Here is an 11,327-nt window from a genome sequence, read left to right as displayed (position 1 = left end):
GGTTCAAGCGATTCTCCTGCATTAGCCTCCCGGCTAGCTGGGACTACAGGCGTGAGCCACCACGCTCAGCTAATTTTTTGTATTTTCAGTAGAGATGGGTTTTCACCATGTTGGCCAAGCTGGTCTTGAACTACTGACCTCAGGTGATCTGCCCACCTCGTTCTTCCAAAATGCTAGGATTATAGGCGTGAGCCACCACGCCTGGCCGAGCCTGTTTCTTAAAAAAACAAAATTAGCTCTCTGCTCCTCCCATTCGACAGACAGCTGCATCTTCTCTCACATCCCTGTGACAGCCTGGTGAACGTGAAGGTCGGAACCAATGGATTTGGTTGTATTGGGTGCCTGGTCTCCAGGGCTGCTTTTAACTCTGGTAAAGTGGATATTGTCACCATCAATAACCCTTCATTGACCTCAACTACATGGTCTACATATTCCAGTATGATTCCATCCATAGCAAATTCCATGGCACTGTCAAGGCTGAGAACGGGGAAATCCCATCATCATCTTCCAGGAGCAAGATCCCTCCAAAATCAAATGTGGCAATGCTGGTGCTGAGTCCGTTGTGGAGTCCACCAGCATCCTCACCACCATGGAGAAGGCTGGGGCTCACTTGCAGGGGAGAGCCAAAAGGGTCATCATCTCTACCCCCTCTGCTGACGCCCCCATGTTCGTGATGGGCGTGAACCATGAGAAGTATGACAACGGCCTCAAGATCGTCAGCAATGCCTCCTGCATCACCACTGCTTAGCACCCCTGGCCAAGGTCATCCATGACAACTTTGGTATTGCCGAAGGACTCACGACCACAGTCCACACCATCACTGCCACCCAGAAGACTATGGATGGCCCCTGCAGGAAACTGTGATATGACAGCCATGGGGCTCTCCAGAACATCATCCCTGCCTCTACCGCTGCTGCCTAGGCTGTGGGCAAGGTCATTCCTGAGCTGAATGGGAAGCTCACTTGCATGGCCTTGCATGTCCCTGCTGCCAACGTGTTGGTTGTGGACCTCACCTGCCACCTGGAAACACCTGTCAAATGCGACAACATCTAGAAGGTGGTGAAGCGGGAGTCCGATGCCCCCTCAAGGGCATCTGGGGCTACACTGAACACCAGCTTGTCTCCTCTGACTTCAATCTCAACACCCACTCTTCCACCTTCGATGCTGGGGCTGGCATTGCCCTCAATGACCATTTTGTCAAGCTTGTTTCCTGGTATGACAATGAATTTGGCTACAGCAACAGGGTGGTGGACCTCATGGCCCACATGGCCTCCAAGGAGTAAGACCCCTGGACCACCAGCCCTAGCAAGAGCACGAGAGGAAGAGAGAGGCCCTCACTGCTAGGGAATCCCTGCCACACTCAGTCCCCCATCACAATGAGAATCTCCCTTCCTCACAGTTTCCATGCAGACTCCCTGAAGAGGGAGGAGCCTAGGGAGACCCGCTTTGTGTACCATCAATAAAGTCCCCTGCCAATAAATAAATAAACACAATTTAAAAAGATGATCATCTACAAGCCAAGAAGAGAGGCCTCAGGAGAAACCAACCCGGCCGACACTTTATTCTTGGATGTCTAGTCTCCACAATTATGAGAAAATAAACTTTTCTTGTTTAAACCTCCTAGTCTGAGGTACAGTTGTCTCTTGGTGTCCCTGGGGATTGGTTCCAGGACCTCCCACATATCAAAATCAGCAGATGTTCAAGTCTTCATATAAAATGGTATATTATTTGAAAATAATCTCTGCAGTATACTTTAAAACATCTCTTGGTTACTTAGAATACTTAATACAATGCAAATGCTATGTATTTTTTATTGTATTTTATTGTATTGTATTTCATTTTTTTTAGAGACAGGGTCTGTCTCTGTTGCCCAGGCTGGAGTGCAGTGGCGCAATCATAGCTCACTGCAGCCTTGAACTCCTGGGTTCAATTGATCGTCCCACCTCCACCTCCAGAGTAGCTGGGACTACAGGTGTGTTCTACCCTGCCCAGCTAATTTTTATAAATTTTTCTGAAGAGATAGGGGTCTCATTTTGTTGCTCAAGCTGGTCTCAAACTCCTGGCCTCAAGTGATTTGCCTGCCTTGGCCTCCCAAAGTGCTGGGATTACAGGTGTGAGCTACTGAACTCAGCCTAGTATTGTTCTTTTTTTTTTTTTTTTTTTTTTTTTTTTGAGATGGAGTCTCACTCTGTTGCCCAGGCAGGAGTGCTGCAGGACGATCTTAGCTCACTGCAACCTCCGCCATCTGGATTCAAGTGATTCTCATGCCCCAGCCTCCTGAGTAGCTGGGATTACAGGCACACACCACCATACTCTGCTAATTTTTGGATTTTTAGGAGAGATGGGGTTTCACCATGTTGGCCAGGCTGGCTTCGAACTCCTGACCTCAGGTCATCTCCAGCCTCGGCCTCCCAAAGTGCTAGGATTACAGGTGTGAGCCACTGCGCCCAGCCTATTATAGTTTTTGTTTTTGTTTTTTCAGATATTTTTGAACTGTGGTTGGTTGGATCTGTGGTTGCAGAACCTGACGATGTGGAGAGCCGGCTGTTTTTTGTCATGGTGGCCCTCACAAACTAATGCAGTGCATTTCCTATTCATGTCAAATACTTCTGAAGGCGAGTGGTCCAAGATGCTATGGCCACAACAGAGAGTCTCACACTCCACTTTCTCATCTGCCTTCTATTTTCAAGGTCACCTTTTGGGCCAACGTGGCTGCTGGAACTGCCTTACTCCAAACAACAAGGAAGTGGGGACAAAGCTTATGTTCCTTCCTTTTAAGGCAACTTCCTACAAATCCCATAGAGCCATTTTGCTTACATCTTATTGGCCCCTGCTTAGTCACATGATGACACCTAGCTGCAAGGGAAGCTGGGAAATGTACCCAGCTAGAAGTAAAAGTTTATTCCTAAGGAGGAGGGGGAGAATGGATGCTGGGAGAGGTACCCAGTGGTCTCTGACACAGACTATGATCTTAGACCACATACTCAAGAAGGCATGAAGAACTTTCTTACTTTTTCCATAAGTCAGCATAATTTCTCTCCCTTCCCTTCCCTTTCTGTTTTTTTTGTTTTGTTTTGTTTTTTTGTTTTGTTTTTGAGACAGAGTCTCACTCTGTTGCCCAGGCTGGAGTGCAGTGGTGCAATTTCAGCTCACTGCAGCCTCTGCCTCCCTGGTTCAAGCTATTCTCCCACCTCAGCCTCCTGAGTAGCTGCAATTACAGGCGCACACCACTGTGCCTGGCTAATTTTTATATTTTTAGTAAAGATGGTGTTTCACCATGTTGGCCACGCTGGTCTCAAACTCCTGACCTCAGGTGATCCACCTGCCTTGGCCTCCCAAAGTGCTGGGATTACAGGTGTGAGCCACCATACTTGGCCACTCAGCATAATTTCTATTGCAAGCTAGGATGGCATTTTCACCTTTCTATGTGAATGTGTATGTTTCTTGGTAACTTTTGAAGTGCCAAACTATGGTGGGAGTGTCTGTCCTGAAGTCCTCTGTCCATGCAGGTGTGCCTGAGACATCACTCCTCAGCCATCGACCCCCTAGCTTTCAGCTTACACAGGCTGCTTGTTTCTGTCTGTGCAGCTCCTTCCACCTCTCAGGACCATGCTCAAGGCTCAGAGAATGTTCTGTTACTCTCATGCCTGCTGAGAACTAGGGCATTGTGTGAAGCATTCTCCCCTCTGCTCTTTTTTTTCTTTTTGAGACAGGATCTTGCTCTATCCCTTAAGCTGGAGTGCAGTGGTGTATCATAGCTCACTGCAGCCTCAACCTCCTGGACTCCAGCAATCCTGTTATCTCAGCCTCCCGAGTAGCTGGGACTACAGGTGTGCACCACCATGTCTAGCTTATCTTTGTATTTTTTTGTAGAGATGGGGTTTCGCCATGTTGCCCAGGCTGGTCTCCAACTCCTACGCTCAAGTGATCCTCCTGCCTTGGCCTCCCAAAGTGTTGGGATTACAGACATGAGCCACCACACCTGGTCCCATCTGCTCTGGACTTTCTCAAGCATCTCTCTGGGGGCTCATCGCTTTTCCCCCAAGAAGTAGAGTTCAGAGCTTCTCCCTCTAAAATTTCCCAAACTCTCTCTTTTTTTCCCATTACTTCCCCTCTGCCTTTCTCTTTTCTCTCTACCCCAGGGGCATCTGAAAGTGACAAGTCCTATGTTTGGTCTTTATCTTTCTCCAATAAGGACTTAAGCTATTGGGATACAAAAGCCTGAAATTCATGGATTTTACCTGCTTTCCACCCTCTCCCATTTCTCTACTGAATGTGAGACAAAGACAGGTTTTGGATTGACAGTAGGGAAGAAAGAAGAAAATAAAATATCAGGCTACATGGTGGCTCACACCTGTCATCTCAGCACTTTGGGAGGCTGAGGTGGGAGGATCACTTGAGCCCAGAAGTTTGAGACCAGTCTGGGGAACATAGTAAGACTCCATCTCTACAAATTAATAATAATAATAATAATAATAGTAAAGGTTTTTAAAATCAATAAATTAAAGAAAACATCAATCTGTGTCTCAGAAAATATTATCCTGCCATATTTACAGTAAAGTATCCTGTGGTTGGCACTATTTGGCATTCCTCACTTCCCTGTCTCTTGCTACTGCCACTATAGAGTCTAGAAAAGCTACATTTTCCCTTTCCCAGCCTCTCTTGAAGCTTAAGGAGGTGGTATTTCCCAGTCCTGGTCAGTAAGATAGGAACAGAAAGCTGTTCAAGGTTTACAGGAAAGCTTTGACTTTATTTGAAAAAAAGGGGGCCAGGTGTGGCTGGCATCATTTTTTTCCCTCTGCTTCCTACTTATAATGTGAACACGGCTGGGCACCGTGGCTCACACCTTTAATCCCAGTACTTTGAGAGGCCGAGGCGGGTGGATCACCTGAGGTCAGGAGTTCAAGATCAGACTGGCTAACATGGTGAAACCCTGTTTCTACTAAAAATACAAAAAATTAGGTTGGGGGTGGTGGTGGTGCGCAACTGTAATCCCAGCTACTCAGGAGGCTGAGGCAGGAGGATTGCTTGAACCCAGGAGGTGGAAGTTACAGTGAGCTGAGATCATACCATTGCACTCCAGCGTGGGCAACAAGAGCAAAACTCCATCTCAAAAAATATATATATAATAAATAAAAAAGAACGTGAACACAATGCCTGGAGTTGCAGCAGTCATCTTGCAACCATGAGGAAAAGGCTAAAAGAATCATACAGATGTCATGGCATCATAAGCAGCTATGTCTACATAGTATCATTTATTTACTATTGAGAAAGAAAAATAAACCCCATTTTTAAGTAAACATAATTCCTGGGACATGGTAGGACCCCCTGGATCAGGCTATGCCTGAAAGCCACCTACACCTAGACTTTTGTTACTTGCTGCTAAAAGCATTCCTAATATATATATATGTTATTAAATTAACACAAATTCTTTTCTCTTTATTGTCACAAACTATGCCCAGACAGTGACAGAGTGACAGGCATCTTGAATTTTTTTTTTTTAGAGTCTCACTCTGTTACTCAGGCTGGAGTGCAATGGCATGATCTTGGCTCACTGCAACCTCTGCCTTCTGGGTTCAAGCGATTCTTCTGCCTCAGCCTCCCATCTTGAACTCTGAACCACATGGATGCAAGACCGTTTCTAACCATCCTTCCATCATGCTCAACCCAGGTCCTGCCACCAGTTCTGTCCTGAGGGTTCCCATGCCAGGCTCTAATTTTCAGAGTGAGTCAGGTGTGTAAGGTAATGTTCACGGCATACTGAGTGGAAACTCTTGATCCTTCAGACAGGCTGTAGGATGGAGATAGTCCTCCAATTATTGTCAACCTTAGGACCCACCACCTTGCCTTGGTCCCCCTTTCTCAGCAGCAGAGCTCATAAACTGAGTGTTTGAGGGAAGTTCAGACCCGTCTACTAAAAGTTTTCTACAGGATATGTCATTGCTATGGTCTGAATGTTTGTGTCCCTCCAAAATTCACATGTTAAACCCTAACCCCTACGGTGATGGCATTGAGAGGCTGGGGTCTTTGGGAGGTCATTAGGTAATGAGGATTCTGCCCTAGTGAATGGAATTTGTGCCCTTATAAAAGAAGTTTAGGCCAGTGTGGTGGCTCATACCTATAATCCTAGCACTTTGGGAGGCTGAGGCAGTGGATTGCTTGAGCCCAGAAGTTCAAGGTCAGTCTGGGCAACATAGCAAAACCCTCTCTTTTCAAAAAATACAAAAATTAGCGGGGTGTGGTGGTGCATGCCTATAGTCCCAGCTACTCAGGAGGCTGAGGTGGGAGGATCACCTGAGCCTGGAAGGTCAAGACTGCAGTGTGGCCAGGTGTGGCTCACACCTGTAATCTCAGCACTTTGGGAGGCTGAGGCGGGTGGATCATTAGATGTCAGGGGTTCAAGACCAACTTGGCCAACATGGTGAAACCCTGTCTCTACTAAAAATACAAGAAATTAGTAGGGCAGTAGTGGCACGTACCTGTAATCCCAGCTACTCAGGAGGCTGAGGCAGGAGAATCATTTGAGCCTAGGAGGCGGAGGCTGCAGTGAGCCCAGATCGTGCCACTGCACTTCAGCCTGGGTGACAGAGACCCTGTCTCAAAAAAAAAAAAAAAAGTCTGGGCATGGTGGCTCAGGCCTGTAATCCCACTACTTTGGGAGGCTGAGGCAGGCAGATCACTTGAGGTCGGGAGTTCGAGGCCAGCCTGACCAACATGGAGAAACCCCATCTCTACTAAAAATACAAAATTAGCCAAGCATGGTGGCACATGCCTGTAATCCCAGCTACTGGGGAGGCCAAGGCAGGAGAATTGCTTGAACCTGGGAGGCGGAGGTTGTGGTGAGCCGAGATTGTGCCATTGCACTCCAGCCTGGGCAATAAGAGCAAAACTCCGTCCCAAAAAAAAAAAAAAAAAAAGTGGCTGGGCGCTGTGGCTCACGGCTCACCACTTTGGGAGGCTGAGGCAGGCAGACCACAAGGTCAGGAGATCGAGACCATTCTGGCTGACACGGTGAAACCCCATCTCTACTAAAAATACAAAAAAATTAGCTGGGTGTGGTGGCACGCTGCCTGTAGTCCCAACTACGTGGGAGGCTAAGGCAGGAGAATCGCTTGAACCCGGGAGGCGGAGGTTGCAGTGAGTTGAGATCACACCCCTGCACTCCAACCTGGGCGACAGAGTGAGACTCCGTCTCAAAAAAAAAAAAAAGTGTTTGAGAAAGCCTGTTTGCCACTTCTTCTGGACACAGTAACAAGGTTAATAAGGTGGCATCTATGAGGAACAGGCCCTCACCAAATCGGCCAGTACCTTGATCTTGACTTCACAGCCTCCAAAACTGTGAGCAATATATATCTGTGGTTGGTAAATTACCCAGTATATGTTGTTACAACAGCCTGAATAGACTAAGACAGTCATGATGCACTGGGAAGGTTCCTGACTGCTCCAAGGCGTGGAGCCAGGCTCAGGGCCCCTCTTCTTCTTTTTTTTTTTTTTTTTTGAGACGGGGTCTCACTCTGTTGCTCATGCTGGAGTGAAGTTAAAGTGGCACCATCTTGGCTCACTGCAACCTCCGCCTCCCGGGTTCAAGTGTTTCTCCTGCCTCAGCCTCCTGAGTAGCTGGGATTACAGGTGCCCGCCACCACACCTGGCTAATTTTTGTATTTTTGGTAGGGATGGGGTTTCGTCATATTGGCCAGGCTGGTCTCGATCTCCTGATCTCAGGTGATCCACCCACCTTGGCCTCTCAAAGTGCAGGGATTTTAGGCGTGAGTCACTATGCCTGGCCAGCTCCTCTTCTTTGAGAAGTCCCTTTGCTAGTCTCTCACTTGTACAGTCTCCTTCAGCTGAAGTCACCAGGGCCTGGAAATGGAGAGGTGACAGAGTACAGATACGGTTGGTGCATGGAACATGTGTCCCGTGGACTTCAGATCTGGTTTTAGTCAGCTAAAAAGTGATGACCCAAGCCAAGTCAACCAGAGTAAGTCCTAGGACTCTTTCCAGAACAATTCAGGAGGAGAAACTTTCTTTCCTTTAGACTTAATCCTGAGAGAATAACAGTCTAGAATAGCCAGGATCCATCACTAGAGGAAGTATGCCCTAGAGTAAAGTGAAAGCTAGGAGGGTGGGCATGGTGGCTCATGCCTGTAATCCCAGCAGTTTGGGAGGCCGAGGCAGGCAGATAACCTGAGGTCAGGAGTTTGAGACCAGCCTGGCCAATGTGATAAAATTCCGTCTCAACTAAAAATATAAAAATTAGCCAGGCATGGTGGCGGGTGCCTGTAATTCCAGCTACTTGGGAGGCTGAGGCAGGAGAATCACTTCCACTCAGGAGGCAGAGGTTGCAGTGGGCTGAGACTTCGCCATTGTACTCCAGCCTGGGCAACAAGAGCAAAACTCCATCTCAAAAACCAAAAACCAAAAAACAAGCAACAAAAAAAGAAAGCTAGGAGACAGAGAGACCAAGTCCCTAGGACATGGTAGAACCCCTGGATCAGGCTATGCCTGAGGGCCACATACACCTAGACTTTTAATATATGCAAATTAGAATAGATCCTCCAACCTTTTTTTTTTTGAGGCAGAGTCTCACTCTGTCGCCCAGCCTGGAATGTGGTGGCATGATTTTGGCTCACTGCAACCTCTGCCTCCCAAGTTCAAGCAATTCTCATGCCTCAGCCTCCCAAGTAGCTGGAATTACAGGTGTGTGCCACCATGCCAGGCTAATTTTTTTATTTTTTATTTTTAGTAGAGACGTGGTTTCCCCATGTTTGCCAGGCTGGTCTCGAAATCCTGGCCTCAAGTGTGCATCCCTCTTTTGTTAAAGTCAACTGGAATTACCTTTCTCTCTAAAAAAAAAAAAGTCTCGAGAATTTCAGCCCGTGATGAAAACACTGTGGTACGCAGGCAGCTAGGCTGAGATCTAAAGCCCAAATAGCCTGCGGTCAGATCCATTGCCATGCACTGATTGACCAGAGTCTGAACCCAAAGTCTCCCTGGGAGAATTTATGTGCCCGTAGCTTTTCCTGATGTTTGTACTCTGCCTTGTCTCTGAGGCTTTCCCAGACCATTGGGTTCAGCCCAAAGTGCACCTCTCTCTTCTCCACATTTGCCAGCGCAGTGCATTTGGCACTGAAGTACGTGCCATCTCATCTGTTATTGTCCTGAGATGGTCTTTCAATCTTGGCAAACTTGGGCTGTTCCTCAACTTTTCTCTTTTGAAGTTAACTCCTCCAGGCCAGTGGCCAGCTCTTATTGATTGAATTTTTCCACGTAGCTCTTAGCACAGAGCTTAGCTCATTGATGGACTTTTGGGTGGCAGCATGGGATGATGGAAGAAACGCTGGCCTTGCATCCTGGCTCTGTCACTTAACTAGCTGAATGACCTTCGGCAAGTTACTGAAGTATTGTGAGCCCTGTGAGAATTGCTGTGAAGATTAAACAACATAACGTGTGCCTTATTCCATTCAGGTTTCAATAACAAAAATCATAAACTGGCTGGGCGAGGTGGCTCACTCCTGGAATCCCAGCACTTTGGGAGGCTGAGGCATGCGGATCACCTGAGGTCAGGACTTCGAGACCAGCCTGGCAAATATGACAAAACCCCATCTCTACTAAAAATACAAAAAATTAGCCAGCTTGGTGATGGGCACCTGTAATCCCAGCTACTCAGGAGGCTGAGGCACAAGAATCGCTTGAGCCTGGGAGGCAGAGGTTGCAGTGAGCCGAGATCACGCCACTGCACTCCAGCCTGGGCGAAGAAGCGAGACTCCATCTCAAAAAAAAAAAAAAAAAGAAGATAATAAACTGGGTGGCTTACAAACAACAGAAATTTATTGCTCACAGCTCTGGAGACTGGCAAATCCAAGATCAAGATGCTGGAAGGTTCAGGCTGGTGAGGGCCTGTGGTTCTTACATGGCACCTTCCAGCTGTGTCCCCACATGGATGAAAAGGCAAGGCAGCTTTCTGGGACTTCTTTTATAAGGGGACTAATTCCAATCATGAGGACTCTACTTCCATGACCTGGTCACCTCCCAAAGACTGCACCTCCTAATATCATTGCATTGGGAGTTAGGATTTCAAAATATGAATTTAGGGGGGATGCAAACATTCAGACCATCGTGATGTGTCGTTCAATTGTTTGTTCAATCAATAAATATTTATTGAGTACACATTCTATGTCAGGCATGTGGCCATGGACTGAAAATACAATGAATACAATGGTGAGTGTTTAAGTTAAGATACACTGGCTGGGTGTCGTGGCTCCCACCTGTAATCCCAGCACTTTGGGAGGCTGAGGTAGGCGGATCACAAGGTTAGGAGTTTGAGACCAGCCTGGCCAATATGGTGAAACCCTGTCTCTACTAAAAATACAAAAATTAGCCGGGCGTGGTGGCGGGTGCCTGTAATCCCAGTTACTTGGGATGCTGAGGCAAGAGAATCACTTGAACCTGGGAGGCAGAGGTTGCAGTGAGCTGAGATCGCACCACTGCACTCCAGCCTGGGCGACAGAGCGAGACTCCGTCTCAAAAAAAATAAACAGCAACAACAATAACAATAACAAAAACACTTTGGTTGGCCGGGCGTGGTTGTTCATGCCTGTAACCCCAGCACTTTAGGAGGCTGAGGTCAAAGGATTGTTGGAGGCTAGAAGTTCAAGACCAGCCCGGGCAACACAGCAAGACCCTATCTCTATTTTATTTTAATGAAAAAAAAATTTTTTAAAGATACACTTTGCAGCTGGGAGTAGTGGCTCACACCTGTAATCCCAGCACTTTGGGGGGCCGAAGCAGGTGGATCACCAGGTCAGGAGATCGAGACCATCCTGGACAATATGCTGTAACCCCGTTTCTACCGAAAATACAAAAATTAGCCAGGCATGGTGGTGGGCACCTGTAGTCCCAGCTACCTGGGAGGCTGAGGCAGGAGAATCATTTGAACTTGGGAGGCGGAGGTTGCAGTGAGCTGAGATCGCGCCACTGCACTCCACCCTGGGTAACAGAGTGAGACTCGTCTCAAAAAAACAAAAAAAAAAACACTTTGGTTGCTTGCAAGCAATAGTGACAAGCCTAGTTTCTTTTTTTCTTCTGGCACATGGCTAGACTACATTATTTCTTAGCCCCTCCTGCAGCTGGATGGGGCCATATGAGTAAGTTTTGGTCAATGGAGTGAGGGCAGAAGTGATATATGTTGCTTCTAGGCCTTTCTCCTAAAACCCTTCCATGAGAAGATCTGATGTAGGTCCAAAGAACTAGAGGAATGTTAAGCCCCAAGATGGAAAGGGCCTGGGTCTCTGAATAACTGTGGAGTGGAGCCTCACTGCCAACCCACT

At 47.4% G+C, this 11,327-nt stretch overlaps 1 pseudogene; it reads left to right on the top strand.

Annotated features, from left to right (window-relative positions):
• Positions 1-404: 404 nt before the first annotated feature.
• On the top strand, positions 405-1,313 carry LOC108513019 (glyceraldehyde-3-phosphate dehydrogenase pseudogene; annotated as a pseudogene).
• The last annotated feature ends 10,014 nt before the right edge of the window (positions 1,314-11,327 follow it).

This window comes from Rhinopithecus bieti, unplaced genomic scaffold (assembly GCF_001698545.2).
Source record: "Rhinopithecus bieti isolate Rb0 unplaced genomic scaffold, ASM169854v2 scaffold_31940, whole genome shotgun sequence".
Taxonomy (NCBI): domain Eukaryota; kingdom Metazoa; phylum Chordata; class Mammalia; order Primates; family Cercopithecidae; genus Rhinopithecus; species Rhinopithecus bieti.
This window is presented reverse-complemented; position numbering and strand designations above follow the sequence as displayed.